The following is a 7,108-nucleotide window of genomic DNA, read 5'->3' as shown; positions in this document are numbered from 1 at the left end:
GGGAAATAAAGTCACGTAGAAGGGAAATAATAAAATAATAAAAATAAAACATTATAAAATAATTATTATTTCCCTTCTACGTGACTTTACCGAAAGAACCAAGAAGATGAATCCCTGCAGTCACGAAAGCTTTAAATCGAAATTTAACCGTCACTACGGGGTGGGATTCCACACAACTTTAAGATCTTGAGGACGGCTGCTTGCGTTGTGGCCGAAGCGTCGTGAGAATTATTTTACTATGTTTTATTTTTATTATTTTATTATTTCCCTTCTACGTGACTTTACCGAATGAACCAAGAAGATGAACTCTCTGAAAATTGTACTTAAAACTTTCGTGACTGCAGGAATTCATATTCTTGGTTCTTTTTAAAATAATTTTCAATTCATTTTATTTTTTATTTTATTTTTCTATCTACGTGACTTTACCGAAAGAACCACGAATTTAATCACAGCTCTCTTCTCTCGCGGGAGGGGCGTTTCCAATTACGAATGTACGCGAGTCGCTCTGGATATACCAACACGACTTTGTGTGTTCCCCTCGTGACAATTTGCTGTCACCGCGACTAGCGTCACATCTAGCGACTTTCATTGTCGACAAAGGTTTACCGACTCAACAATAATAAGCGGCCGATGAGCCTCCTTCACAAATATGACCCTCCACATTAAACAAACGATGTTTATTTATACATCCCATCAGCCACATGGTCGCCTCGGAGTGCAACATTTCATGGATTTGGTTGCTTATATTTTCCACAACGACGCCCATGATTGTTTTGTTATTGTGCAGATTTACAAATGATTTCATATATTTATTAAGGATGCGTTTTCGGTTTATTCAAGTGTAATACAGTACTTGATCAATTGTCTCGTGACATTTCTGACGAATTTTTAAATATCTGCCTACTTTTAGAGATTTAACTGGCGACTTTCCACGTCATATAGTTGACGACAGCCTGAGAAACATAAAACAGAAATTGCACTCAAACAAAAAGTTGATTACACTACTGTATTATTGTTTGCTGCATTCGAAAGCCATGCATACAATGTGGGAAAAGCAACAGTCATTATGTGAGTCGTTATGCAGTGCCGTCATTGTGCGTGTGTCATGCTGTGTGCGTGCAGAAGGCAACCACTAGATAATAATAATAACTGATTTATAAACTTTGTAGATCCACTGTTGGGTGAAAGCCACCTTCCGTCACGGCGGCTATGGGGGTTGTTTGAGCACACTTCACGATATTCGCCGTGAGTTGGTGAAGGGCGGTGCGTAGTGCAGGGCAGGTTCAAACATCACTCGCCGCTGGTTTTCACCGTGGCCTGGATTCTAACTCGGGTGGCCGAGTTTAAGTGACTGGAAACATATAATAGACACCAGAGAAGAGAAGTATTCGTGGAGGAAAATACGACTGCATCTCGAGACGCTTAACGGAGAGGGTCCCCTGTTGAGATGTTTGGAGTTATCTCAAGAACATCATGATCTCTCTAAGGTGTAGGGGGGGGGGGTGTGGAGGGGTCGCACGCGCCTCACCCTGGTAGGGTCCAGTGCACTGCGCCGTAGCGACAACACGGGGCAAACACTGCCCATACTGGGCTTGGGAGAGCGACCCGCACCCTGGTGCCAAACTCTGCTAATAGCAATAGCAGCAGCAGCAGCCGGTACAGTCGGTCACTTCCTGTGCCCGTTGCTGCTGCTGAGACGAAAACGCAGGACCAATCCACTGGGATTAAATACGACGGTGTTATTATTATCATCATCATCATCGACTGCAGTAGCAGCAGCTAGATCGTCGTCATCATAATTAGTCATTTTCATCATTGTCACTGTCGCAAATTCAGCTTCAATTCATAAATAAGTGCAAGTCTAGGCTGAGTTCTAATTTCGATCAAATCTTCGGATTTCTGCCCAGTAAATTGAAAAACAATAGCTCGCTACTTTATTCCAACATTTTACGAGGCAGAAGAAAACCTTAATTTTTTAAATTCTCGAATGTATTGCTAATTAAGGGAAAAATGTAATGTTTCCCATGACTCCATGTTGATCTGTCGTTGGTGACTTGGATTATACCATGAACCTGTGACACTTGAGAGCCCGGTTTAATCACGGCCGCCTGAATCCCTGATTGTAACCTATGGTCTAAGCGGTGCCACCGTTCAGCCTGACCCGTGAGGCGCACGTGGTTAGGGAAACCGGAAGATCCGGAGAAAACCCAAAACGCATGCGAGAAGCATAACAATAATAGGTCTGGTCTTGATTTGAATAGGTCTGCACAGACAGGTTCACGAACCCACTGTCTTCACTGTCACCTTCTAGCTACTTCAGCTCAGCACGTGTGTTTGGTAGTCTTGCAGAGCACACGCATCTCTGAGTGACCCAGCAACCACTGACTTCAAAGCGTTGGATTGCAGTCACACGAGTTTTTTGTATCACTGTTGCCGACCACAGGTCCAAAGGCTCTGGCCAAATGGCCAGTAACAAACAGCACTATTGACCGCGTTATGCAGAAGAGTTGATGACGTTGTTTAATTGTGCCAGGTTATTTGAACGCGGGAAAATAAACGATGGAAGTGAATTTCAAAGTCGAGAAATGCGAGTTGTCACCTGCAAATGATGGTGGTTGAACACGGACTGGATAGGGACAACAGAGGCAGTCGGGTAGACCAAGTCCTCAACATGGATGGAGAAATCCATTAATTAAGTTTACGGGAACAATAACCATGGTTATAGCGATAGAAGTTTGCTAAGGCGATGATTGACCGTGAGTGAGCGATTGATTGTATTAATCGGTGAGCGCTAGCTCATTAATCAACGTGACTGCCATGGAGTCTACAAAGGAGCAGCAGTGATGTAGGAACTGGGTATCCCATCTCAGCCAGGTATGACAACACAATTAAAATGTCGGCCGAGATTGTGCCATGAAATGTGATGAAATCCCCTTTTCACCACAAAACCGTACCTCCGATTAGCACAGATGGCTTTGCGCGGTGCAAAAGAAGTTCTACAAACATGCGTACAAAAGCGACGAACATTTAACTTTACGCGCTTCAAGAATCGCCTTCGTGCAAGAATGCGCAGTTGACTTTCTGAAGTAAATTCACGATCTCGGGATGAATTTTGATTTAAAGCTTTCGTGACTGCAGGGATTCATATTCTTGGTTCTTTCGGTAAAGTCACGTAGAAGGGAAATAATAATTAATATTATTTCATTATTTCCCTTCTATGTGACTTTACCGAAAGAACCAAGAAGGGAAATAATAATTTATATTATTTTATATTTTCCCTTCTACGTGACTTTACCGAAAGAACCAAGAAGATGGATCTCTGGATGGTTCCGTGTCACGCATTCACCACCGCCACGTGTGCTCTAGAAGGCGCGACGCTGGCTCCTTGCGATAAGCCATGAGGAATCGTGTCAACGCGATGTTTTATATAGCACCAAGGCGTGCCCCTCGAATGAAATTATACACCTCACGTGTACCATCGTGGACATTGCGAACTTCACCAGTGTGGCCTCGGAGTCATGAAGGCGTGTTCCTGGTAATGGCCGTTGTTATTGTGGTTCATTATTATTAGAGGCAATGGAGCAATGCAGAATGCACGCGGATATTTCGTGGGTTTTGATGGATGTCATCCTATTGCTATTACTGGTTTGTTCAGCGGAGCTGTTTGGCAACGGTGTTCACTTTGCAATTGCGTCTAGCGTTGAATAGAGGGCCGACTATTATTTACGTTGAGTGCTCTCATCACGTACGTATGAATAAACTTCGTTCGCTCAGTGCGTAGCCAACCGCCCCAATCTTATTGGACAACAGCGTTTGATTAAGACCCAGAAGGTCTAAACCGATTCAAAGTTGATTGCTTCAGCAAGCGCTGCTGGATGCGACTGGTCTGGAGAGGCAATAGGACGATGCCTATAAACGATTGGCAATGCAGCCCTTTAGTAGTACAAAAAAAACCCAACACATTCTCAATAAGGCTGCCTTAAAAAGACAAATATTTAATAGGTAACGTTTCTGGCAAAGGCCGTTCTTCACAGCACATAGAAAGGCTAAGAAGATAGCGTTAATACTAGATTTGAAGCTTTCGTGACTGCAAGGATTCATATTCTTAGGTTTTTTCGGTAAAGTCACGTAGGTAAAACATTAAAATTAATACAAGTAAAAAAAAAATCACGACGTTTCGGAGGCAACACAAGCCTCCGTCCTCAGGTGGAACCGTCACAGCTGTCGTGGCTGTGACGGTTCCACCTGAGGACGGAGGCTTGTGTTGCCTCCGAAACGTCGTGATTTTTATTTTATTTTACTTTTATTAATTTAAATGTTTTACCTACGTGACTTTACCGAAAAAACCTAAGAAGATAGCGTTAATATATGAATAATCGTCTCTCTGGTCTCAATTTATGTGCTTTGAAAAAGGACCATTGTCCGAAACGTTTTTTTTTGTTACATGCGCTTGTGCACCACTGCCAACGAAGCATCGCCAAAGGATTTCTCCAGCAGTGCGTTCGCATCCCATCCACTGCTGTGCCCATGCAGTGCGTAGCAAGTCTAACATTAGCCGTGGCAGACAGAATTCTCACTGGAATGATCTATGCGATCAGATGACAGCCCTCGACCACAGGAATATATATCTACACAAAGACACCCTCCCATATAGTCGACATAGACTAGATTTGAAGTTTTCGTGACTGCAGGGATCCATACTCTTTGGTTCTTTCGGTAAGTCAACAATTGCAATTGTTTCTTACTGTGGTTGTCCCACTTGACGACGGACGCTTGTGTTGCGCCCGCAACGTCGTGATTTAACTTATTTTATTCTATACCTACGTGACTTTACCGAAAGAACCAAAGAGTATCGACATAGACTGTTGGGGGTTGTTAGCAAGTACCTATTAAGGCCGGGCTGTCTTTATCGTTCCAGTGCCAATGTGTGCACGCCGCACCAAGTATTGATTTTAGGCTGAGTCGACCTTGAGGGGCGCCATGAGGATGGTGGGGGGTGTAAACAGTTTTGTAAACAGTTGCGCCGCGTGATTGCTAATTGCTTCGCACGTGGCATAGATAGCGCTGTTTCAAATTGCGGTGTAAATATTGTGTTAAATGTTTGGGGGGGGGGGGGAGCGGTGTTATTGCGCACTGCTATGAACCTGGGGGCTCTGATTCAAATTAGAGGCCGTCCATAAATGACGTCGCGATTTTGGACGATTTTGACCCCCCCACCCCCTCGTCACACGGCGTCACAAAAAGTCAGACCCCCCCCTCAAATATGACGTCACAAAGCTCTGCCCCGCCGCCCCCAAAACCATATTTCCATTTTTAAAATAAAACATGCTTCAAATGGCTTTAAACTATTGTCATTGTAGTGCGTATTTAATGTGGCGCTGCACTCTGATGTTGTAGGAGTGTTGTTATAACAATTAGTGTTGTTATAACAATTCTATATTTATCTAAAGTTGCGCATTTTGATGTGACGTCACATTTCTCAAACCCCCCCCCCCCCCTTTGTCACACATCGTCACAAATGTCTGACCCCCCCTCTCCCCCCCTAGGTGCGTGACGTCATTCATGGGTGAACTGTGCGTGCGGTGTGCAACCCCCCACGTGCCTCCTCCACCGAACCCACACTGACCAGCGTGCGTGATGAAGCGTGGCCAACAATCCCCCCCCCCCATGTCCAACACGGCAAGGAAGGCATTCATCCAGCCGTAGATTCATACATATTCTTAGGTTTTTTCGGTAAAGTCACGTAGGTAAAAAAAAATCTAAATTAATTAAAGTAAAATAAAAATAAAATTAAAAATAAAATAAAAATCACGACGTTTCGGAGGCAACACAAGCTTCCGTCTTCAGGTGATTTTCTACGTGACTTTACCGAAAAAACCTAAGAATATGAATACTTGCAGTCACGAAAGCTTCAAATCTAGAATGGATTCATACAGTGCTGTAGATTAGTTATGTGTGTGCATGTAGGGCTCACGGCCAACACCAGTGACGGTCCTAGGCCTCCCCTAGGTCGACTCAGCCTCAAATGAGTACCCAGCGCGGCGTGTAAACATCGCCGCTGGGAAAGGAAAGGCGTGATGCTGGCCACCCACCCCCCCTCGTGTACCGTGCCGGCTTTCATAGGTGCTACTCGATAACAGGACTTGCCACATGAAGTATGTTCAGTTTTATGCGGGGGGGCTTTGCCTTTGTCCACTCATGTCGGGAGAGATCATTCAAATTAAGATGGAAACATTGAATGTGTTCGTGCGTATTCTCACACCACTTGCCCTAACAGCCTGTGGAGGCTACACGGGATATTTTGTCTTTGTGATTTGCGTGTGTCCCACGTGACGTCGACGGCCCTGATTACTATTAGTCTAGAAAGCCCGTGTGACGTGGTGGATTCTGAAAACATTGACATCTTGTTTGTGTGTGCTTGCGACGTGTTGGGTCACGATCAGGCGCGTGCAGTCCGTCGCGACTTGATTTGTATTTAAACGGAGTGAAGGTTCAGGTTAGTTTTGTTTAAGTTGGCGGGGGGGGGGGGAATTCAGGAGAGCAGGATGAGTCTAATTTGTAATGGTGTCCTTGGGCATTAGTCTGCCAGTAGGGGGCGATTGTTGTCGCTGTGTGTATAATCCCAATTGAGTAATTTAGCGGTGTCAATTTGGACCCTGACACTGGCGCACCATGCATGGCCTACTCTTGCAAATGACGTCAGGGGATCTTTTCAACGTCCACTGGAAAACAGACAACGCGTTGCATTACCATGGGGTTTTTTTTCTACACCCACCGTAATAACTAGGGCGGCCGCTGGTATCGAACCGTGAACCTCGACAACAAGAGACGAACGCGCTACCGCTGGGCCGTGCCACCGGAAAACTTGAGACGGCGCGAGGGAAACCCGGCCTTGCCACCACCGCATTGCCAACGTAATCCCTCGACCACAGCTCTTCCACAGACACCCCCGCCCCTGCCTTCGGCAAGGAGCTCGGATGACCCAACGCGAACTGTATCCTTGTAGGCGTGCTGCTCTATTTATTTAGCGACAGAGACACGCCCTCGAGAGGTGCCCTTTAAGCCTCCCTCTGCCCGTGCCTCTCTCTCCCCGTGCCCCTCTCTCCCC

Source organism: Lampetra fluviatilis, chromosome 2, assembly GCF_964198595.1.
Source record: "Lampetra fluviatilis chromosome 2, kcLamFluv1.1, whole genome shotgun sequence".
Classification (NCBI taxonomy): Eukaryota; Metazoa; Chordata; class Hyperoartia; order Petromyzontiformes; family Petromyzontidae; genus Lampetra; species Lampetra fluviatilis.
Note: the sequence above shows the minus strand (reverse complement) of the source record.